Source organism: Erithacus rubecula (genome assembly GCF_903797595.1).
Source record: "Erithacus rubecula genome assembly, chromosome: 1".
Lineage (NCBI taxonomy): Eukaryota > Metazoa > Chordata > Aves > Passeriformes > Muscicapidae > Erithacus > Erithacus rubecula.
Window position 1 is genome coordinate 74,701,554 of NC_136658.1, and position 25,261 is coordinate 74,726,814.

Sequence of the window (25,261 nt, forward strand, 5' to 3'; positions counted from 1 at the left end):
AGGGGAGGCAGGACACAAGTAGATCTTACAGAGTCCCCTGTCGGCTTCCACCAGTTGAGTAACTGACTACTTTATCTGCTGTGGCCAAGCCAGCACTGGCCAGAACCCAAAAAAAACAACAAAAGAGCTTTTCTTTGCTGATCTTAACAAGGGAAAATTTATTCTCAAAAATGTCATCAGCTGTTGCAAACCTGCTCCTCTCACTGCCTCTTAGCTTTGCACCTTTAACCTCTCTACAGTTTTGTATCTCCTTAGTTTTGTTTTCACAGCATCCTGTCTGCTCAGCTGAAATTCATATCCACTGTCTCACCACCCTTCCAGGCTCTGCTCTCTGCTTCTCTTCTTTCCCACAAACAGCTTCACATGATTATCTCCTAATATTTCAATGTTTATCAACTTTAGGATGGTGCTAATAAACAATGATCCATTTGATAACAATCTCCAGAACATGCAGAAATGCATACAAACTTTTTACCAAACAAATCTGTGGCACTATTTGTCAGAAAGCATTACTACTCTATTTCAAATATTTACACACATGCTTCTACTTTGGGTAATTTGTATTATACCACTTGGCTGGGATGGAGAAATCAGCTTGATTTGGAATGTCAAGATCTGAATTATTAGAGTCAAATATTTATTGCACAGAACAAGCTAGAAACTACGTCACAATATCTAAGGAGTTCATTTGAGGTCACTAACTAGTCCAAAAAGCCAGAGGTGGACCCAAACTGAGTCCACATCCCCAAACCTCAAAACAAAAAAAACCCCAAAACCCAATAGAGCACTTGCATTTCCCATTTTCAGGAGTCACCATTCTGACAGTTCATTTCAGACATTCATATTCTTGCTTTAAACTAGTTTCTCCTGGTAGATTCCTTTATCTGTTTTGTTATTTTAAAACAAATTAAACACTTATTTTTTCCATGTTTAAAAGGTCTGGATCCAAACAGTAAATGGTAGGAGTTATTCCCTTTAGGTCTTGGCTGTTATGAATGGGCTGATTAGGGCTGCAGTATCCTGTTCAGCAACAGGTTACTTATGCAACCACATTCCTCTGCTTAGCAACTCCAAGGGAGGGGTCCAAAACAGCAACTGCACCAGTCACATTTTGCAACTAAAGGAGGGGAGAAAAAAGAGACAGGAATGGGATGTGCAAGGGGAAATGCCACTTTTCCTCATGAGAAATGTAACTTTCTAATAAAAGAAGGCAACAAACAACATAGAAGAATGAATCAAAAGCAGCTAAAATATTTCTCACTCAGAGTGGTAATTAGTTCTGAGATCATAATATGAAAATGATTCTTCAGAGAAATAATTCAAGCAGAGAACATGTCAATCCCTGCAAAAGATCATGTAAATACTTTGCTATGCTTGCATCAATCTTCCTTTTCCACTGGATGCTGAAAAAATCTTCACTTACAATAAAATCCTGTAAAAAATGTTCCGTTCCTGGGTAGATAGCTGAATATGTTGAATGCTTACAGAGAAACGTTTAGTACTAGTATCTTTGCATCAAGATGTTAAATTAAAAAAAAAAAAAAGAAAAAAAAAAAAAAAGGAAGGCAAACACTAAAGATACTGTTAATTTTAGGAATAAAATTAACTAGTAATTTACTAAATTTGTGCTGGTTAGCAATAGGCATTATTACGGGATAAAATGCATTATTTTGAAAATTTGTAATTAAGAATTCTGTGAAAGAATAAACAAAACCAGTACTTCAAGCAGTAGTATATGAAAAAAACCCCCAAATTAAAAACTCCACAAAACTACTCCAAACTATTTGGGTACACTAAATAATATCACTTCTGTGTTCATAAAAAATTGTTCCAGTTAATGATTTTCCCGCTCTCCACAAATTCAATTTCTTTCTCTCTTTGGCCAGGAACTGATTATGTACCACAGAGACAACAAGCTTAGCTGGGGATGTTGACCACTTGTGTTCATATAGAAGTTATATAGTTCATATTTTTAAAGTACTTAATGCAGAGGGGAGATGCACATCTTCTGAGCAGCAGGGATGCACTTGCCCAACCCATGGACCGCAATGCCACACCAGGAGCTCAGTAAGTAAATGCTTATTTAGTATGAACTACTCATTTAGTAAATGCATGAAATGAAGAGTTGAGATGCATCATTCATGCTGTGGAACAGATTGATGAGCATACCAGCAGGAAGGCACTACTCCCTGGTGTGTTATTACAGTCTCTAGAGCTCAACCTGGCAGATTGTTTCTTACCAATCACACCTAAGATGACGTGCTTCTTTAGCATTTACCTAATTAATGACAGAACACTCACCTTACTGATACACTGTATGACCTGAGTGCTATTAACAAAGGCAGCTTGCTACAAAGCATTCTGTGGTCCCAAATATATTTACTTAATTCCCTAATACAAAAGAAGATAGAGTGATAAAAAATAAGCTGGGATCAACCTTGATTGCCAGCAGTGTGACAGTACCTGAATTATTGTCCCCCACTGTGGTCACTGACAGCTCCAAGCCAGCTCTCTGGAGAGCTCCACATTGATAAATACTTATAATGTTAGCATCAATAAATGCCATCCCATTCTAGTTTTAAACTCTCACAAGTATTTCATAAGAGAACATTTCAAAACCCAGCAGTTCTAGATACATATCACCTCAAAACTGCCTGTCAGTCTTGAAAGACTTGCATTTGTCAAGGAGTTCAGAAGTGAATAGGACCAAAACAGACAGTATTCTGAAAGGGTCTTATCATCTATGGTAGAGGATTAAACAAACCACCAAAAAAAAACCCAAACAAAAGAACAAAAACCAAAACAACCCAACCCTCTTTCTATTTCACATTAACTTTCATTGGGTAAACTTGAGCACAGCCAACACAAGAGAGCTTGTGGGACAGAAAAGAATGTAGGATGACAGAATCTGATTTTCCAGCATAAAGACTGATTTCCTTCTGGTGAAAATTATCACATTACCTGTGGCCTCATTGGGACTCAAAGCAATAAAAAGAAAGCACTTAATTGCTCAAAAAGTAAGGAATTTTCTACCCATGACTAAAAGGCTTCCTACTGCAAGCATCTCTAATGGTGCATCAGGTGTTGGTTTGGTGACTACAGCAAGAGTGAAGGTGCATTTGAATAAAAATATGTAAAATAATCCCCTTATTAAAAATCTCAGATTTTTAATTGAAGACAAAAATCTGATCTTTATTTTGCTAGTCTTCTTTGATGTGGCTGACAGCAATAGTATTCAGATAGGAACTACTACTTTTGTCTTGCTAGTTTTAATTCAATTAATCTCTAAAATGGCATTTCATTTAATAACTTCCCTTTTTCTGAACTTCCTCCCTACTCTGTTTTGATTAATCAGATATGGAAGCAACTTCAGTGACCCAGACAATAGGTCATGCAACTCTCAGTAAATAAACTCTGGATGAAACTATTACACTGTCTGTAGAACATCCTGAACAAGATTAAGACCTGAACTTTTTCAGCTTTACATGGAGGCACAAGCATGAAGAACAACTTGAAAGATAGGTACCAAAAAGTGTAGAACAGAAACCTATATTACAGAGACCCTTTAATGATCTGCAAATATTTTGTCAGCAGCTAAGTAGTTTAAGAAAAGAAACAAAACACCCACTTCAGCCAGTACTTTTACTTCATGTCCTAAAATTACCCATCTCTTTAGGTTAAATTTCCTTTTGTCTAATAGGTAAATTCTTTAGTACAGCATTACTTTTTGCTTTTTCCATCTCAAGTAATCTTTAGCATTTTAGATACAGAAGAGTATAATAATAAATTGAATAATAAATATAAATAACAACCAAACAAAGCCTCCCCCTTAGAATTGACTTATTCGTCTGTCATGTCTTTACACTTAAAGTACACTCCTTCAGAGTGAATAACTAAGAAAGACTAACAAAGATAGCATAAGTCACTTTTAGTTGTAATACCAATCAGTTTACAGCCCACTTACTTATTAAAATACTTAAAGCCAAAAAAGAGACAAAAAAAGAAACAAAAACAAACTCCAGGTGACTTCATGATACCAGTGCTCTGAATAATTCTTTCAGTGAGTGCACTTTCTAGATGTCATGCAGATGGCAATCTCAAAAATGAAATCAAGAATCAGAATCATAAAGATTTCCAGAACAACAGATAAATTAGAAAGAGGCATTTAGTTGTAAAATTATTTTTAAAATTACTTCATTTAGGAAAACTAAATTATTCAGAAAGTATCTGTAAGGATGCCTTTTATATTTGCAATCAGTATTGCTTTTTTTGGTAGTACAATAAACCACTATTAATCATGCTGCCAGCAAACTGCTTCAGAATAAAGCAGACAATATTTTACTCAAAACTTACACCAACAAAATTAGATGAACATGCATCTTCACTAAACAACCTTCTCTCAAAAGTATTAATAGTGAGTCCTTCACATGTTTCTCTTCACCATGCTGGGAAGATCCAGACCTGTTAGTTTCTGATAGTGAAGCCTCTGATAAATGTCTACCACTTTATCATAAAAAGGTGGGGAAACTACATGATACAGTTCCAAATTTTGAGAGAGAAACTTGAGAATATCCTGCAAACTTGGAAAAACTTGCAAATACTCATTTGCAATACTCAGTACTATCTGCTTTTCTAAAAATAACCCTAACCAAACCAAACCAACCCAGTTATAAAGAAATAATGGAAACAAATATTAACAAATGCATGCAACTTCTGTGATAATGCTCTCCTGTATGCAAATCACAGATGGTAACATATACAGAATTCATTTATTGGTCTTAGCAACTATGGGAAAAAAAGGTATAGTAAAAAATCTAAGTTCTATGGAATATCTAATAGAAAAACAGCAAGTACCAAGTAGCAGAAATACAGGCCTAACCCTTCACTCACCTGTTTAAAAGAAGATACCTCCTTTGCCTTGTTGGAGCTGTGCACACAAAACCAGACAGACTTCAATGCTTTTCCCAAAATGTTATTTTGAAACTTCTGAAGAGCTAATTAAGGAAAATAATGGTGTCTGTAGAGTTTATGGAATTACACAGCTTTCCGTCATTATGTGTAATTTTGAAAGGTAATTTTAACTGAGCAGTAGACCTCAAAACCCAGCCCACATCAGCTCCATCCAGCAGTGCCTCACAGGACAGAGTGGGACACAAAGTGCACCTCTGCTGCCAACACCAAGAGCCTGGCTCAGTGCAGCACATGAGGAACTGCTGACTGCAACATCTGGAGGGGAGCCTGTGCAGCCCTCAGACTCCCATTTCAAAGGGATGAACAGGAAGGCAAGGACCAGACAGCTGCCATCCACTGAAGAGTCTCAAAGATAAGAACTTTTTAATTTTGAGGATAATTGCAGTTATTAGCTTCTGATCTGTATCATTTTCACTCCTGTTTTAATTGCCAAGCTAGAACTCCCTTCTTGCAAACAGTAACCTTCACCAGCTTGTTCTTAAAGGTATATTTATCAAGTTCACATTCCCCAATGACATGTTTATCCAAGACCTACAAGGTACTGGAAAATCCTACTCTTTTTTTGCAATTAATAAGGATGTTTTCAAATATCAAGTATAACATTGACGGAAGAGTGCAGGGGGAAACACAACCCTTCTACATCAAGATCTTTTTGAAGAGGACCTCACAAAGTATTATTACATCTACATGGATTGCTACTTCAGATACAAAGCCTCTTTCCTTTTCTGTATGAATCCATTTTTTAAGCATTATGCAGGTAAGTATGCACACAAGTATGAAAAACATACAAGTCTGGAATACCTTCTTCTAGACAGACCATGGTTGGTCTCTATAAAACATTCAATATATAAAACACCAATGTACTTAATTCAGTTCTGGACAGGCAACAAAAATCTAGTCTGAAACCTCAATCTTTAAATACATTTGTCTGTGGAAAACAAGAATATTTAGGCACTACAAACCAGATTAAAAAAAAGCTGATCACATTTATATATACTCAGTGATCCTCTATCCATACTATATTTAAGAAATTCAAACCCTCTCCCTTTTCTTTTAGTTTTTATGTCTCAATTCCTCTGTAATCATTAGTGCCAGATTGTCTATTTTTCAACAGAAAAAAGCAGAGGAAACCTGTGAAGCTTTATAAGTTAATGAAAGAAATCGTCATGATTGAATGAATGAAATCATCATGTAATAAAAATCCAAACTTTTTGTTACATGCTGTATCCTACTCCTTCCTTATTTTAGGCAGTAAATGAACTTAAATTGAACCTGATACTGACATTTGCTGTAATTCTTTAAAGTATCTCTCAATTTTATCCTTTGACAATTGTCATCACTATTTCACAGTAACTATTGAAGTAGTTTTGGTATATGACACAACCTGCTTATAATTTAACCAGAGATTAACCTAACTTATAGCTTATACTAGTGAATCTGCAGATGCTTCCTTTAATGTTACTATAAAATGCCCTGCAAACTTGAGGCATCAAAAAAGTGGAAAAAAAAATTAAACATGCAGTATTTGTATGGAGATTAATCCATACTGGTAATTTTTTCCCCGCTAAGTAATTTCATTCAGCTTGCAAACAAACAAAAAAAAAAAGCACCCTCAGACTCAGGATAGTTCTACACAAGCCAACTTCATGTACGTTATTTCTTTTAAGGGGCTAACTAATAAAGAAAAATAGCCCTTGCTACTGAGATTTCTAAAAAGGAATTTATGAGAAGTAAAGTTTGCTACAGGGCAGATAGACTGTATTTAGAACTATCATGCATGTTCACTGATTTCCATCAAACATTCATAAAACCAAATCAGACATTCATTAAGCAAAACTGTTTATAAAAGCATGATGCCTGCAGTTCTTTGCTCTAGCAAATCACAGGTTTATCCCAGGAAAATTCTTTCCACTACTTTACTCAGATACGTTTGCAATAGCAGTCAGATTTTTATCTGTTTGGAAAAGAGGGTTTTTTTAAGTTTTACCAGGACTTATAACTACTGTTTGTTAATTCAAGATGGCCTAGGATACCTTACTAAATTGCTTCTAAAGATTTAAAAATTATATGACTAAACCCAGGAGATAACAACACAGGCACAAAGTTACAAATTATCTTACTGAATTTTATGATAAACATTCTTATTTATTTGTGTTCTGTGTTTAAGAAATATAATAATACATGCAGGCTGGCCAAATATATCCTATGCTAACAGCTTTCCATTTTGGAACATTTTGGCTTATGCCTGAATTTGGAACCCTAGCACTGCAGTAACTGCATATTTGCATGTTCTTCCACACAGAAGCCATTGGTACTTTACCTAAAGGTTTATGCAAGAATCTGTCACAATCTGTGCTAATGTGTTTCTCTGAGCATTTTTAAAGTAAAAAGCAGGCATGAACATCAAAGCACACGCTGCAAATGATCGTTTCTAATCTTAGACATGTATCAATTATTCACTAGCTTGTTCTTCTTGTGCTTTATCATATAGACTTCACCATGGCAACACTGTTCTTCCCTTCCTAGCCTTAATCAGTGAATCTGTAAACTAATATTAGATTTAGCTGCTGAATTACTTAATATTCTACTTATTACACCATGAACATAGATGTGTCTCTCTTATTACATCATGAATCCTGCATGGCTTCCAAGATATCAATAAATTTTCATTTGCTTAGCGATATTGAGAAGGTAACTGTCTAAGAACCAGACTCTCTTACTGCTAAACATAAATATGCAGCCTTGAACTACCAGCAGCAAAACTCAGAGTGGATTTTAATGTCTGGCTGCGATACCTCTTCTATGGTCTTTTCACACACTGGGTAGATGGTTGACCTTCAAAAACCCATAAATTTTAGCCACTCTTCAGTTTTAGAACAATTTCACTTGTTTTCAGCAAGCACCTTAATATAAATATGTCATATCTGACAGTCTTCTTGGTATTATACAATGTTTTCTTTCTGCTTATGTTTTCCAGCATTATTAAATGTATAAAAATGCATCTTTTTCTAGCTCATTTGGACCCAGCTATTTTGTCCCTTTCAGTGTTTGTTTTTTCTAATTTCTCTCTTCTTTTTGTCTAATCATCTTTTTCTTCACCCATTTCCCCTGTGTTTCTCCAATACTCTTGATTCTGCTAATTCTTGCCTTCTTTTGGCTCTTCCATCACACAATCATGCTTCCTTTCCCCTCCAGACTGTGACAATTGCTTATGTAGCTCATTAATCCAAAAGAGGCATCGTTAATGCTTTTTTATTCATTTAATGCAAGGTTTCTCCCTCACCTTGTAAAGCAGAGCAGCCAACATTTCTTGTTTCCCAACCCTTGCCTTTTCCACAAAGGTGTTCAACGTGATACCTCTACTGGGATCTCTAGGGAGCACTGATTATTCAAGTTACACTTCTGAGCATCTCATTATCATCCTGGCAGAAATTTCAAAGGTTTTTATAATATATAAAAATCTTAATGTGTCTCTAATATGTAAAAATCTAACTACAGTATTAACAGCACAGAAACTGTGATATACACAGTGTGCTCATGTCACTTCCCAGTATATCCTTAATGTTCCCATATTGTTCTTAGCTGAAATTATGAACTGTGTGATATTTCCCTTAAACATTCCTTATCTTCATCATAATTAAAAGAAAGTTTCTTCATGACCACAAGTCTGTCTGGAAAAGAGGGCTGGCTGTTTGTTGGCTGGATAGTGTCAAGACTGCTCCACTCTTCTTGTTTGGGAAGTGTGGGGCTACACGGTGTCACCTTAGAGTGTCAGCAGCCTCCCTTTGGTTTCAGCTGGCGTGGAGTTCTTAGTAGCTGGTACAGTGCTGTGTTTTGGATTCAGTGTGAGAATAATGCTGTGATGTTTTGGTTGTTGCTAAGTAGTGCACACCCTAAGTCAAGGACTTTTCAGCTTCCCATACTTTGCCAGTGAGTAGGTGAACAAAAAGCTGAGACAGAGGATGACTGGGAGAGCTGACTCAAACTGGCTAAAGAGATATTTCATACCATAGAACATCATGACCAGTATATAAACTGGGGGAGTTGACTGTGGGGGGAAGACTCAAAATACCACTGAAAAATGCATGTAATTAAGATTTTTAACATATTTTTTCCTATGCATCAGTGTCAAGGTCACCACACCTCCATATTTTGAGCCAGCCAGTGATGCACACATTCCCAATACAGTTAACCATAGTGCTCCATATGTGAATATAAACCACTACACTGCACATCTTTCAGAGAGGAGAAGCTGGTCCACCAGCAACACAGGGCCCTAGGACTACACTTACAGTTCAGCTCTTTGTGTAAGTAGTAAACATTCACTGATGAATATTAAACAAGACTATGGTGGAAAGTTATTTTCCTATTTAACATAGTTTTCCATCTGACCAGCAGGGAAAACCACAGAGCTCTCTGAATTGTACATAGCCCGATGATGGAGACTTAGTATGGGAATTTTTTAATTTAAATTGTAGAGCAATATTCCACAGCTGATATTCAGAAGTGTGAGGTTATATAAGGCAAGTTAGACTGGATTTATTTTCAATCGTCAGAAAAAAATTATTAACAACACACCTACCAAAATCTGTACTATACACACTAATTAAAACTTAATTGAGTTTTCAAATCTTTTAGAAAACAAAAGGCCAGACAATTAGTGGATGCAGTACATTCTGGTTATGATTGACAGATTTAAGTGGAAATTAGATAAAAATAAAATATTTCCAACTTAATTAAAAATAGAAACACTATTTATCTATTCCAAGAGAGATATGACTACACTCCAAATTTTAAAATTATTTTGATCTGAAAGATTACTTATAATGATAACTGGACCCAGCCCAAATTGCTATTATTGGGATTGATCCTTCCAGCAGCAGCAAGGATACAGATAATTTAAAAGTTACAGTACAGCAGCCCACATCTTTAAAGTTCATTAAATAATGCTACTTGCCTCCTTAAGAGCATCAAATGTCATGAAATTTCTGACCCCTAGTATATTTTTACTCAAGACATTTCAGAGGACACATTAGCACTTACAAGTATATTGTAGCTATGGGATACTGTAACATTTTTATGTCTTTTATACGGCATTAGGGTCTTGACTTAGTTTCACACACACACAAACATCCAGTGCTGCTTGAGATGCTGCTGGTGTTGCAGATCTCACAGAGGTGAAGTTAGCTACCTTTTCATGGCCTTGCTTAGGACAAACAAAACTAAGAGACAGACCCTGGAATTTATTCCCCACCCCCCAAATACAGAAGAAATTTGAATATACTTCAAGAAGTAACAATGATGGTTTTAAAGCACGCTGGTAAATAAACAGGGAGAGAGAGAAAAAAAAGAAAAGGAATTCTAACAGATCTGTCTTAGGTCATTTTGTAATATCTTGTGCAAAAATTAGAGACTCACTAGGGAATTGCATTACACAATATCATGCCCTAATTGGTCACCAGAATACCTATGACTAGCAACCTCAGCTTCTGAGTTTAACTGACATCCCTGCATACACAATGATAAAAGTGTTTACACAGAGATGTCAGAGCCTTTTCAGGTATGAAATGGAGATCACAACCCATTAACATTAACTACAGAAAGCCCCCAAATCTACTTTTAACTTCCATGGATTTATGCACAGCTGGGGGAGATGAGGAATGGCAAATGAACTTCACTGGCTCTTGCTCTCTTTGACAGTTACATAAACTAAACAGGTCAGTTTATTAAAAGTAGGCACACTGAAAACAGGAAGCCACTCAGGGTATGCTAGGACAGAAAGCATGGACAGAAATAGGTTGATCTAGCAGTCATGCCCACAGCATTTTCCTTGGTTTGTGCACTATCTACATACAACTTACTGTATTAGGAGAGTTCATTAAATACATCAAAGATAACAGGCTGTATATCAGATTGAGCAAAAGAATCAATTAATTCCAATGATTGGTTATTAACACAACACACACAGACACAATGCACAGACTGTTCCAATATGACCATCATGGTTTTACACTTTGTGGATCTTCTTGCAGTGGCATCATTAAGTCATAGCTGATTTAGCAAAAATTTCAAGCCATCAGAATTTTTGCTAGCAAAGAAGCATTGCTAGTGCGGAGGAACACCTGGGCACACTCACTCTTCAACACTTCATAAAAAACAATGGAAAAAAAGAAAAAAATCGCATTGTTGATCTATATGCAAAATTCCAGTAATGATGAGCCAAATATTATTGTATGGAGAGCAAAAAAAGTATGTATGGCAAAAGTTTCCAGCAATAACTCTTGAAAGACCAACACAGATCCAGTCCAGATTTAGTAAGACTGGTTTACCAGGCAAAAAGGATGTTCTTCTTGCAGCTACCATGCTGTAGGAAAAGCATCCTTTGGTTCACTGCTCCTTAGTCCTTAGAGGAGCCCACCTGTGTTCAGTGATGTGCTTCTGCTTTGATCATGAGCAGTCTAGAGACTGGAAACCCAGCAGCAGCTTTGATGGCAATACCAGTCACTTCCACCTACTGTTGTTGGTACTGGATCTTTGATGTTTATGAGCAGCTCCCACTTCAACAGTCATCACAAGAATCACTGAAGAGTGACCAAACAGCATCATTAACCTTTTTCTAATCCTGACAAATGCCAAGAATGATTGACTTAAAGTAAAACTGGATCCCTCACAAGTACATCTATGAAGGATATCTAAGAATACTTCAAAAGAGCATATGCTGGAATTAATTAAATAAATGAATACTTTCTCTGCTGGTCTGTATAGAGAGAGCTTCAAACACAAGATCTGTGTCTGCTACTGAAAAAATACTTGTGTGTGCTGGGAAGAATGTGTTAAAAGTCAAAGACTGGTGAAAAGGACTGTAAATTGCTCAAATGACCTTGCATAACTAGAATAACCCTTGATAAACCTGTGTGAACTGCAGGCCAGTGATTTTCTAGCATTGGACCAAAACTTAACAGTGCCTGCCTCTACCTGGGTATTGCTGGGGAACCCCCAGTCAGTGAAGTAATACAAATAAATTTATTCTTTGTGTTCTAGCTGCAAATTTGTGGTTGCTGCTCTGCCTGCCAGTGTCAGATCACACAGTGTGGTATCTCGCCCAGAGACACAGCAGGAAGAAACTCTAAGAGATCATGGTGGTGATTCCTCAAAGACAGAGGTCTGAAATGAAGCCTGTATTTGTTCCAGCTAGGCTGCAGCTCCAGCTCTGGCATCTGCTTTGTACTACAGAGTATGTTTGGTGCCCGGAATCATGAAACTCGCAGCCCAAAATGGGCACAGCTCTGCACTCCTCTCAATTCAGTCACTGCTTCCCATGGGCATGTGACACAGGTTACTGAGATGTTCTTTTGCTAAATGAAGGCTTATAAGAAAACATTGAAACATGCTTCAGAAACAGCAATATGGGTTTGTCACTCCTCTCTGTCAACAGCATCCTGCAGTGTGGAAGCTCAAAGACAGAATGCTTTACCCACCCCAGCCTCAAAAATTTAACTCTAAGCTTCATTAATCACAGAGTTCCCACTGAAAGGAGCACAGGAGCTATCAAAATAGCTCATACAAGTGCTACATCTAATCCAGCACGCTGTCTGTTCATTAGCCTGTGGCAGATGGTTTGACAGAAGGTGCAAGAAATTTATCAGCGGACAGTTCTGGATTGGGAAAGTGTCTCTTCAGTTGATCCAACTGGTTTGCTTGCATTTTGAAGTACAAGGATTTACAGAAGGAAGGACTTCAGGAATACTTAAATGCATATTTGCATTTAAGCAATTGTTGTAGAAATAATAGCATCTTCTCACTGCTGAGATATTTTTGTCAGTTAATTACATAAACTAATGACACACTGTCTAAAAAGTAGTTCTTGCATACTTAATAATGTTTAGTTTATTACACAGACTTTAGTCTTTCAGCAAAACAGATAGAGAGAACACACAATTCCCTTTCCTCATCAAGGCTAGTATTCTGCATATAGTTCTAATGGGACAAGTTGAAAAGTGCCAATCTTCTCAATCTTGCCTTATATGGAAGGTTTTCCAAAACCTATTTATCATTGTCAGCAATCCCCAATTTCTACTCTATTTCTTGGCTGCAAATGGTTTCACATAAAGAGAGATCTCCATGTCTTTGCTCAGAACTGGTTGGGTCAGGAAAAAAAAAAAACAGTTGCAGGGCCTGGCTTATCTGTCAAGCCATCAACACAGAGGGATATTTACTCTGATGTCTCAATGATATGCATTTTATTTCTTTTGTCAACAAAGCAGAACCTAATACATGTCAACACTAAATTTCACACAGCACAAACTTATTCAGAATCTTCTGTAATTTCTGCTAAGCAAAGTAACCTGCCATCCTCAGGCATATCAATATTAACTTTTTACCCAGCACAGTGTCACAGTATTCAATCAATAGGTAGTAGTTTAACTATTGCCTTTTGCACTCTTTTTCAAACAGTTCTTATTATGAGAACAAAATGCTAATTTACAGTTCTAACCTACTCTAAATACTACTGTAACAATAACAAACTGTATAGAAAGAACTGCTGGCCACAGCAATGCTCAAATATGGTTTATATGGCATATTAAGGGTGTATCTACTCTTCCCCATCTCCCAAAGGGGAAAAGAAACAACAAATCACCTATGTGTATGCAAATCTTTGAAAACAACAGGCAACCAGCTTGGGCATTTCCCCCTTTCCCTCACTTTTTAATAGAGGCAGAAATTAGAAGGGTAATAATATTACAGAATGCTTCAGACATCATTTGAACAGGACTCCTTCTCAGGTGGATTCACTGGCCTGAGGACCATCAGACTTTCATCAGTCACAAATTGTTCTAGAGTCCTGGAGGCAGCACTGTGGATCCTCCCAAGGGATGGGGAACATAATCAGATTGTTTAAAGAATGGAGACTCATTTGTGAATAGTGGGACTGTAGATTCTGTTACTATATACCTCAAAGCTAGATATTAGCATGTGAATTACTAGACCAGAATTATTAAGGGAAGAAAGACTCCACAGCAATGCTTACAAGGCAGAAGAAAGAAAGTAGTGATAGGGAAAGATAGCATGGAAATCACTCTAAAAATAATGAAAAATAGCAGCTATAGCAACATTCACTTTCCACATTGTTTCTCTCTACTCACAATTTGACTGTATGAACTAAGGAAATTTTAGTCTTTTCCATTTTTATAATGTATCACACCCCCCCCCCCCCCACACACACACACTTTGTAATATGCTTATAAATTTAAATTGTAAATTCACTAAAAAAATTCAGTGGAAAGCTAGCAAAAGTTAATTATGTCATCATATTAAATACCTGTATTTACAAAGAACTTTGTGCACTGTGCAATCTGTCAGAGATAAGAATATGTTCTTGACTGTTCCTTTTGGTCTCTTATTTGTGTAAATTGCATTAGCATTTGCAGCTGAATCCCAAGGCAGAACTCACATAAAAATAGTCTTGCTTCCCCATCCCCACTAAAAGAGAGAGAAAGTAACAAGAAAAAAATCCCCCAGGCCATAGCTTTCTGGGGATCTGAAGTTGTATATAATTAAAATACAAAAATAGGAACCTTAAGTAATGCAACTGGGCACAACAAGAAGTTAAGCTGGTTTGTTGCCAGTTGTCACTATTAAAAAAAGCTCAGAACCAAATCTAACCTATAGCTATGCCCCTGTGGGAAATATGCTCTCCTCTGGACCTTATTTTCTGCCCAGCAATCTTCAGCCACTTCCTCAGGCAAAGAATATCCACGTAGATTCCTCCAAAGACTAATAAATAATTTAGAACCGCTTTTTCTAAATAACACTACTAAGAACTTGTATTTCCACAAGCCTATATACAGCTTTAGCACCCTAAAAATCTTTTACCAGAGAACAAAAGGCAGTTTTGGAGGCAGACCCATTCTTCTTCATCTCCCTAACATTACCAGCACTGCACCTTCTGATTTGCTCCCTCCTTCCTCCTTATTACACCTCAGAAGCTGCTGCAGTTGGATCACAGCTTCCCTGACAGTAACTGATATTCCTTCTCTCTTTCAGAAACATTCAGTCTGATTCAAGACAACAGGGCTAAATGTACAGGCAGCTGTTCTCTCATCCTTTTATGATAGCATGATAGCAGTGTTTTCCAACAGGATCCACTATGTGTACAAAGCATGAATACAAACTGTGTGTTTTTACCTTCCAAGATGATGTCAGTAAGCATTTTAGGAACTGCAACAGCAAAATATTCATTTTTGTTCTGAAGGGTACCTGCCTAATGAGACAACTGTAAATGGCCATTGTTGCTTTACTGGCCATGCTTAGACTGGGGAAAAAAATACCACTGTAGCATTATTAAGCTTATGTGTGACAGGAAGTCCTTGTTGTGCAAAACTTTCCAGTATTGTTCCTAAACAGGGAAAAATCAGCCATACAAAATTCTCACATGGTTCTGACAATGCCCATCCAGACTTACAAAGTATTTGACTTTATCTTTTTATGAGACAAACTCTGAGAAGTGAACATTCATGCCTAGATGATTTACAGCTAACAAATCATGCAATGAAATCTAAGAAGCTATTTAAAAAGTCAGCTTGACATAAATCTAAGAATAATGCAGATCCCTTTGAAAAATGTATTCAAATTAATATATGCTGTACTTTGACTGGGACACAAATTCTTTCCAAAAGGCTTTTACCAGCCCTCACTTTTTTCCCCATAAATAGTAATTTTTTCCCTTTCATTCTTGATTATTCTCTTCATTAATTCCATCTCTATCCAATCTCACCCTTCTAATGCCTTCCTATCAATCTATCAAGTATCCTTAAATTAAAAATAACATTTATTTTTGCAATCTTTGCTTTTATTTTATCTCCCTCTTGGGATTTTACTTCTCATCTCTTGTTTTTAACAGTAAGACATCTCCTGAAAATGTACAGAATGTCAATACCAGTAGCACACTTCAGAGTCCTGCAAGATTTGACTGTGATTGATTATGATTGACAGAAAACAGTCTTCTATTCTTCTTTCTGCAATTAAAGAAGCAGGATATTGATTTTAATTTGTTATGGGACAACTTCCTATTTGCATGGTATGGATTAATTTCAAGATGACTCCCAGTACCAGATTGCTAAATGACACTGCAACAGAGCAGAACTGAAATAACACATCATAAAAAAACCTGACAAACATTGTGTTGGAGTATGTGATCCCACAAGTATTTTTAGTAGGGGAAGCAGGAGCCTTGTATTTACAGTACATGTTAAAGCTACTCTTCTTTACAGGTGACCCAATCCTGCATGTGACTCTGTCCTCCTTGTACAAACTCTTCCAGACATTCAGGATATTAAGCTGAAGGATAGCAAGTAAAAGATAATAAGTAAAACAAACACTCATCAAAATGTCTTGCCTGAATGAATTGTAGCTATTACTTCTTACAAAATATCCATGAAATCTTAGAATTTACAGGCAGAAAAAATGTGGGTCTGACAGTTCTTAAAAACAAGCCAGTATTTTTAGAAGAGTCGTATTGACACTAAACATGATAAGAAATACTACATGGTTTCACACGTTTTAAACTTTTCAATCACAAATAATTTTCTTTTTGGGGATATATCTCTTTAAAGAAAGCATCAGAATCCCAAGTGCTGCAGAATAATTAAAATACAGATTTCAGGTCTGCTTTGCTAAAGCTAAGAAGCTTATCTGATCACGAGGTCTGCGAGCATCTCCCTCTCTTCCCCTCCCAATAGTTTTGAACCACTTGACAGATATCACTGATTTTTGACAAGATAGCAACCTCTAAGGTAGTTAAATTGCTACATGCTTTACAGAAACAGATGGCCAAGTGAACAAGCTTCTGACAAACACCTCTAATAGGTGCCCTGAATGAGATGAAGGCTGCAGTATGGATTCACATCATATTACACATTAGCAGAATCCACGTGGAGAGAAACTGTACCACGCCTTCAACACAATAAAAACACTGATCATAACCACCAGAAGAAGGATAAAATAAAAATTCATAAGAAAATGAGCTTTATTAATTCCATACTTCACAGGAGAGTATACTTGCTCTTAATGGTGATCACATTTAATCAGGAGACTGAAGAAATAGGCAAATATAATAAGAAAGACGTGAATCATGTTGTTTTAATTTTCAATCTTCTAGTAAAGGTTGTCTAATGAAACTATTAATAGCCAAAACAATCCCTCTCTCACAACATCTATTGCTACAAATATCCGTAGTGAGCAATGCATACTTTTTATGTATATAAGATGAAGAATTTTAAGATACTGAAAATGTTCATTCAATAATAACCAAGTTGACAGTGCATCTATAGATTAACCAGATTCATTAAATAATTTCTGAACAAATGCTAAGCAACAGTTTTCCTTCTAACTCATTTCAATCCTCATCATGCTGTGAGGAAAAAGGAAAAAAAAAAAAAAAAAGTGAGACTGGTGAATTCTGTGAAGTCTGTTAAAATTGCCTTTAAAACAGCAATGTACAGAATCACTGACTTAGAAATCCTATAGGCAGCTATGGTACAACTACAAACAACTATGTTACTTGTTGTCTGTCATTTCACCCTCAATGCCAACACTAACTACAGCATCATTTGTGGTATTTCATCACACACACAGTGGTTAAAGTCATGCTCTTTCCCAGCAACACTAACCTTGTCAGTCTCGACAAGTAAGTCTGTTTCTACCATTGGAGAAATTTAGTTTCTTTCTGAAAGCACCAGTTTGTATTTTCCTTATGCCAAGTACACAAGTATGCAGTGCTTTTTCTGAAGAGCAAGATCATGCACTCAAAATATTATTGCTTTTGAATAGAATCAGATTTTTAGTAAAGACATCTGAAACAAAATGTTAAGGATGCAGTGGCTGATTTCATCAAGTTAAAAAAAAAAAAAAAAAGACTCAAATACCACTTCATTGTTTTTATAGAGCTTGTCAGGTGCACATAAAATGATCACAGTGGAAGTTCTGCAGTGAATGAATAGAGGTGTTCTCTGTTTCAAATAAAGCCTTCCACAAGGTGAGAGAAAGATTCTTTTTCAGCGATCTGTTGTGCAAAGAGCCTGTCTTTGAAAATTAATTTCTATCTAAATAAGAATACACCTACTTTTTAACTAAGAACACAATATCCTATAGCACTGCTGAATGTCTTCCACTCCCTGGAATATCCTGAGGAGTTCCAATCTTACTACAGCAAGGTGCTCCAGTTTGGAATCCCATGCCAAATTTGTATGCTCTGTCATGGCCTGGTATGAAGGTCTTGCAATTGCAGCTCCAAGACAAAGCATGTATTATGATGCAAAGAATAAAATAAATTCACATCCTAACAATCACTCATTTATGATGACGACTGACATTTGTATTTAACTCCTTTCAAAGCACTCTAATTACCTGTGCTCTTACGTAACTGAAAGAAAACAAAAAGTTCTACCATGAAGCATGGGCTAATATTTAACAGACATTAGTAATACTATTTGAAATAACACGTTTTGTTCCAGCTCATTTAAAAACATGTTAAGAGGTTTATAAGAATCTTTTTTTCTGAAGTACAAATTTCCAAGAACTAAGTCTCAAGTATGACAGTAAACACCCACTACATTTTTAACCCTCCTTTTAGACAGTTGTCTAAAGCATTTAAGAACATTTCTTGGTTGACACGGATAATGAAACAAAAAGTCAGTGAAAGCTATGATTTTCATCAGTGCTATTTTGGGAAAGAAACTTTAATTACTAGGGACATAAATGCAGGTTTTAAACTTAGTTCTCACCTCCTGTTGCTGTATTCACCAGAAATTCTCCCATCATTTCCCCAGCCTGACACTGCCATCTATAGCAGTCTTGTGCTTGCAGCAGTGATGAGAATAGAATGTGTGGTCGTGTTGCAAACACAAAGCATTTTGTGAAAAATGGGTTTGGATCATACATTAGCACAAATATTAGTGACTGATGACTTAAACTGGTGGAGTTTTCATGGGATTAACACAGCAGCCTACTGACTTCTAGTCTAGGAAAGGTAACTCTCGAGCAGGAGTAGCAGCACTCCTTTCAGGGCCAGTAGGGTGTATATATATGCAAATAATGGATTTCTTTATGGAAAAAGAGAATGTAAAGCCATCCACCACACACAGAGGCTCAGGGAATACTGATTTGGAACAGCACTGTCTGCAATTTCAATCAAAGTTCAAACATGCAAGTCCTCAAACATGGTATGGAGCCTGTCAGGAGCTTGTAGTAGGAACTGCAAAATTTCACTATTTTAAAACCCTCCTCGGGGCTGCATGTGAAATCTATACAGTTAAAAAAAGTCATTAAAAATTCCTAATAGACAACAATGAAATTTATACTTAGATTCACAGGTATTCACTGAATAATACTGACTGGTTTCATTCCACCACACAATGGCAAGTTCATTAATGCATACTCATACAACACATAATCTATTCTTACCAGAAGTCATCAACATCAACATCAACAACAAGAATATAACAGAATTCAGAAGCAACTGCTCAGAATAAATGAGAGATTATAAGCATCTCTCATTCAGGATGATATGATTCTGGAATTCAGCAATATTCAGGAACAGACTACACTATGACAATGTTTTTTTTTACACCGACTTTTAAGTCAAGCCCGAGCTCACAGGACTCAAGTTAGTATGTATCCATGTATTTTCAGGCTTTTTTGTAGCTGCTGTTTATATTTAAAATACCTGAACACACACTAGGACATCTGTTGGAACACAAACTTCACAAGTTTTCCAAGTCCAAAATAAAAGACCTAATTAGCAAGTACAGGCATGGTCTCTATGTCAATTCCACAAGAGAAAGTGAGACATACACACCCCAGACCTTCCTACAAACTGGTGATAATGGGATTCTCTGAGAAACAGTTTCTGTTCCAGACCTTGCTCCAACACAAACAGAAACACAATCTGCAGCTGGGCAGGTTTCACACCCAGATGAGTGGCTGTCACCAGTACAGTTCAAATTATAAACTTTGTGGGCAGAAGAATCTCTTCTCCCTAAATGCCACATTAACCCTAATCATTGAATCTGGTGGAAAATCTTAAGTGAATTTGGCCTGAGTCTAGAAACAGTCTGGCAACAAGCAAGCAAATAAAACACCAGCATAAACTACCTGCCTCCCAAATTAGCCACAGCTCTCAACTGGTTACTTTTATCAGCAATAAGTATGTCCAAAATTATCATAATTATGCATAATAACATCTGAACAGACTATTAAACATTATTCAGATTTTAAGCCAATTCCATACTACAAAGCATCATATTCACCTAGAGCAGGGGATGCAAATTACCTCCCATTTGTTCTCACAATTCCCTCTGAAGCATGTTTTATTAGTCATTGTCACAGACCCCAGGTTTAATTTAGCACAGCCGTTCCAACATTCAGACCTCCAGGCCATAAAACTGAAAGCGTACGAGCTGCATTATGAAATTCTGTCCTATAACAATAAAGTTAAAGCCACTGACAGCCTTTCTGTACATACCACAATAAGCAAACCATTTGTGAGTCTAACAAGAGCATTTCCAGTTTTGCACTGTTGACCAAATTCAAACTGAAATTTATTATATGAATCACTGCTATCCTGATGATGACGTCTTCTAAGATTTTAATCTTAACAGTCCAAGATAAACTGTTTTTCCAACTATGCAAATCGCCCTCAAATACTGTCAAATAAAATACAGCCTTTATACCCCTGAAAAAGTTTTATTTTGTGGAAGTATCATATGTCATTTATTTATTTATTTTACCATAATTACATGCTAGCAGGAGATTAATACAGACTGGGAAAAACATAAACAGACTAGGCAGTTCACATTTGAAATAGAAAATGCCATTTAAAAAGACCTAAAATATTAGTGGTGGTAAAATTTAAAATCTTGAATACATAACCTAGCGTTTAGTAAGCTTGGAGAAGAGATTTATAAATTTCAAGAGTATCTAAGACTCACATAGTCATTAAAGGACTAAATAAAATAATATAAAACAACACTACAAAAGAATAACCCATAGATTTGATTTCTTTCTGAGTGGAAGCTAACTACAATTAACTCAAGTCAATGAATGGACCTGTCAGGTGTTGCTATCATTATAAAAAGGCAGCTGATATCTGGAAACATAAGTTAAATTATTTATCAAATTATTCTAAATATCATCAAGTTCAGTGCAAGCCAGTCATTCAAATGGCTTCTAATAAATTATTTGATACTGCTCTAATGGAGAGCATGAGTTACTCAGAAGCATTTGCCATTAAGCAGCACCATACTAATGTTTTGAAATTCTACCCAGACACGTCCAGAAGTGACATGCTATAAATCACATTACAAATACATTCCCCTGCTTTTGAGGAATTATCAGCAACATCCAAGAATTCACACAAATTAAGAAACAATTTTAACAGCCTTAGGCCATGGTGGAGAACACGCAGATTTTTATTCTGCACAGCACAGAAACTTTTTTTATTTTCCTGCAGGACTAAAAAAAAAACCAAAAAAACAAACAAACAAAAAAAAAAAGGTGCCCACATCATTTACCACATCAACAGCATCATAAATACCAACCAATTCCACCATTAAACAATGCCTATATAGTACAAAAGCAACTTCTCAGTAATAACAGATTGTAATGTATTGTTCATGGCACATCCCTTCCCAAGGAAAAGCTATTCCAAGACTAAAGCCAAAAAGCTTTCCTTCTGTTAAAATGAGTACACTCTCTGTCATTCCATGAGACTATATATGACACTGTTGATGGTGAAAGGGCTCTGGCATAAAGCTGGGTGCAAGCAACCTGAATTTCAGGTTAAGGAACACAAGGTCAGCGGACAGAGATGCGCAAATTATTTGAGACATTTATTTAAGGAAAGCACCAACAGTTAGTCTTCATCAGGTGTTTTCTGCATTTCAAATTAATATGCTAATCTCCTATCAACCACATTCAAATAAATAAGAAATGTTAAGCAAATTTTTGGGATTAATACATTTCCGGTGTATAAGAATAAATTCTATCTATTATACTTATTATACCAGTTGTTTGGTTCAAAACACTAGCATGGTTTCTTCTGGTGTCTAAAACTACAGATGCACATGAGTATGATCAGTATGGATGGATGTGAGGTGCACAGTGGCAGAATAAGAAGAAACATAAACAAACTGCAACACAGGAAATTGACAATAGATCAGGAAAAAAAAAATCACCACAAACATGGTCAGACACTGGCACCACCATAATCACAGAGACTGCATAACCTCCATTTCTGGAGACACTCAAAACTCACACGGACAAAGTCTGAGAAACGTTACTCAACTGGACTTGCTTTGAGTGTGGAGACAGAACTAGGTGCAGAGGTCCTTTCCAACTTAAAATAATCTACAATTCAGTGGGGTTTTTTACTGAAGTTCTCTTCCACTTTGGAGCTGTACTTTTCTATTTTCATTTATGCTTCATTTTACACAAGTCTCCCAATTATTTGTAGTGGTTTCAAAATAAAAATCAGAACTCTGTCTCGCAAGCAATCACGACAAGGTCATTAATACAAATGATGTAATATTACACATTTGGAGCAATAAGACCCGTTTATTTTATGGCAGTTCCATCACCAGAGTCTGCTGAGATACAGTAGCTAAAACAAAAGCAAAATATTCATTTACAAAGCAATAAACAGCTCTGATCCTTGCAGGCTGTTATCACTCCATCAGCCTGTATCACCCACATGTTGCAGGCGTTTGGAGATGAGTGACAGGAGAGAAGACGAAGGAAACGACAGACCAAAAAAAGCTCGAGTGACCCTACAGTAGGTACTGCATGAATCAGGTGTGCACGTACATCAGACCTCGCGTCTCACACCGAAGCCACACTGCGGAGGACAACGCCATGAGTACCTTTGTTCACATGCTTCAGGGGTGACCTTAATGGAGATGGAGTCAAAGCATCCCGGGTGCACCTGTGGATATTAACCAGCCCACAGTTGCCTACACCACTGAAACATTTTTTTCCTCTCTAAAAAAGAAAAGGCTTAAAAAAATTCCCACCACGAGGCCTCGACAACCAGTTTATTTCCCACTCCTTCAATAAGAACGGTGCTATTTTTAAGACGCATTGTGATGGGAAGCACATCTAAAAATAAGTTCTCTGGCGCTCAGCGGGCGAGCGCGGCTCCCCACGCCCGTCCCCGGCAGCGCAGCCGGCTCGGTCCCCGCTCCCCGGGGCCGGGCTGCAGGTGGGGAGGCGGCTTTGTCTGCGCTCGGGCGCTAAGCGACGGCGGCGTCAAGGCGGGCAGCCGCCGGCTGGCGACCGCGCTCCGAGGAGCCGGCGGAGGGGAAGGGAGAGCCCTCGCCACACCGGCATCCCCGAAACTTTCCGCCGCGAGGAAAGCGACGCCGCGAGCCCCCGGAGCGGAGCCGGGGACCGCCCGGTGTCCCCGCCTCTCCCCCCGTCCGCCGGGCGCGGCCGAGCGCCGCCTCCCCGCTCCGGCCGCCCGCCATCCGCCGCGCCGCTCCGCGCTCCGCTCCGCCGCCCTCCCCGCGCCGCCGCCGCTCACTCACCGCGCCCGGCCCGCGCCGCCACCAGCGCCTCCTGCCCTCGCTCCCTCCCTCCTTCCCTCCTGTCAAGTTGAGCCCGGCCTCCCTCCGCCCGACCTCCCCCCGCCCGGCCCCTCCTTCGCCACCGGGAGCCGCCGCCGCCGCCGGGCCCTCCCACAGCGGAGCCGGCACCGCCCCGCTCTCACCTGGCCCTGCCGCCGCCGCGGGGGCAGCGGGGCGAGATGGGGACGGCGGAGGCGGCTCCGGGCAGCCCCAGCCAGCGGCGAGATCGCGCCGCCCCGCCCGGAGCTCCGTGGGCTCCTCCCCGCCGGGACGCCCCGAGAGGCGAGGGGGGCGGTGAGCCAGGCGGTGCCGTGCCATGCCGGGCGGTGCCGTGCCATGCCGGGCTGTGCCGTGCCGAGGAGACACCGAGCGACCGGGGCATCGCGGCAGGAGCGCTAGGCAGCTTTCCCGGGAGAGCGCCAGGATCGCCGCTCTCTCGGGAGGAGGTGGCAGGAGCCCGGCGGTGGGGCTGTGGAGCCCGGCTGGCAGCGCCGGCAGCGGCCGCAGGCCGGGCGGGTTCGCTCCGTGTCACACGATCCCGGCGCCGCTCTCCGCAGCGAGTGTGCCGGGTCGGATAACCCCGCTGGGGAGGAGAGATGCTCGGAGTGCGAAATACAAAAGAGGGTGTAAAATGGGAGACTTTTCAGAGGAACGGCAGTGCTGGGAGTACCTGACAGCAAAGAGGTCTTAATCTAAAGTCCTGGATGGGGTGCGGGTTTAAAATAAGGCGGAAAGGGTTAAGTGAAGTCCAGAAAAAAGAGGAGCTGCAGCGAGTGTTCTGCGCTGTGATCGGGAGGAGCAGTGCCGCTGCTGAGAGGCATCCCGAGGAGAACAGCGCTCCATTATCTGCTCGCCGAGGGGCTGTGAAGGGTGCGGTTCTAAATCTGCGGTCTCAAATAACTTAAAAGACGACAGTATGTGTGAAAATAGTCAACCAGGAAAGACTTCAACTCATTCATATTGCTTTAGATCATTTGTAATAGTACCAAGGAATAGCGGTAGGAACACAGACAGGTATGAGAAAGTTATCCTTATAAAGGTGAATGTGTTTGCTTGGGAAATAACAAGTTTGTCAGCTGTTAATACTAAGATATGTATCAAGTTCTACTTAGCTTTAGACAGATGGGCTTGTAAAAGCAGGTTCGTGTCTTTTTCCTACAAGGAATACACTGTTACTTAAGCGCCATAGCTGATGAGGCCTGGTTGCCTAGGGAGGGATGTTTGTTCTGTTTATTTCCACTCAGTCCTCTGGACTGTCCCTCCTGCCAAAGTCACCTGTAGTTTTTTCCTCCTGCCTGCATGCTGGGCTGACATCCATGTGCAGAGCCACCAGTCAAGAGATGTGTCATTACTTTTTCCAAATTCGTAAGAGCCTCAAGAAAAACTGTGAAATTAGTGGTGACATTAGTCAAGAGACAAATTGGGGTGTCTCTTCTACTCCTTGAATTCTCATTGAATTGTAAAAAATATGGTGTCTTTGAGACTTGTATCCCAATTCTCCACTTGATTTGTCAAGCTGGCAAAGGCTTCAAAATCTGTGAAGAGGGGCAAAAGGTGCTGGCAGACAAAAGGATGGAATAACAAAATAGTCATATAAGCCCCAGATCACTTAGGGTTGATTTCAGGCTAAAACGGGACCACGTATGGCTCATGTTAGTTTGTCATCTATTGTA

General features: G+C 38.7%; 1 protein-coding gene across 2 annotated transcripts in view; it reads right to left on the reverse strand.

Moving 5' to 3' along the window:
- FRY (FRY microtubule binding protein) overlaps positions 1–23,846 on the reverse strand; it is a 216,267-nt gene extending 192,421 nt beyond the window's left edge. Inside the window, exon 1 of one of the 2 annotated variants that reach the window (XM_079298273.1) lies at positions 23,732–23,846. The gene's annotated coding sequence lies outside the window, so the exon portion shown is untranslated. Of the gene's footprint in view, positions 1–23,549; positions 23,609–23,731 lie in introns of those variants that run through there. The other variant, XM_079298274.1, reaches the window with a different exon arrangement.
- Between the last annotated feature and the right edge of the window lie 1,415 nt (positions 23,847–25,261).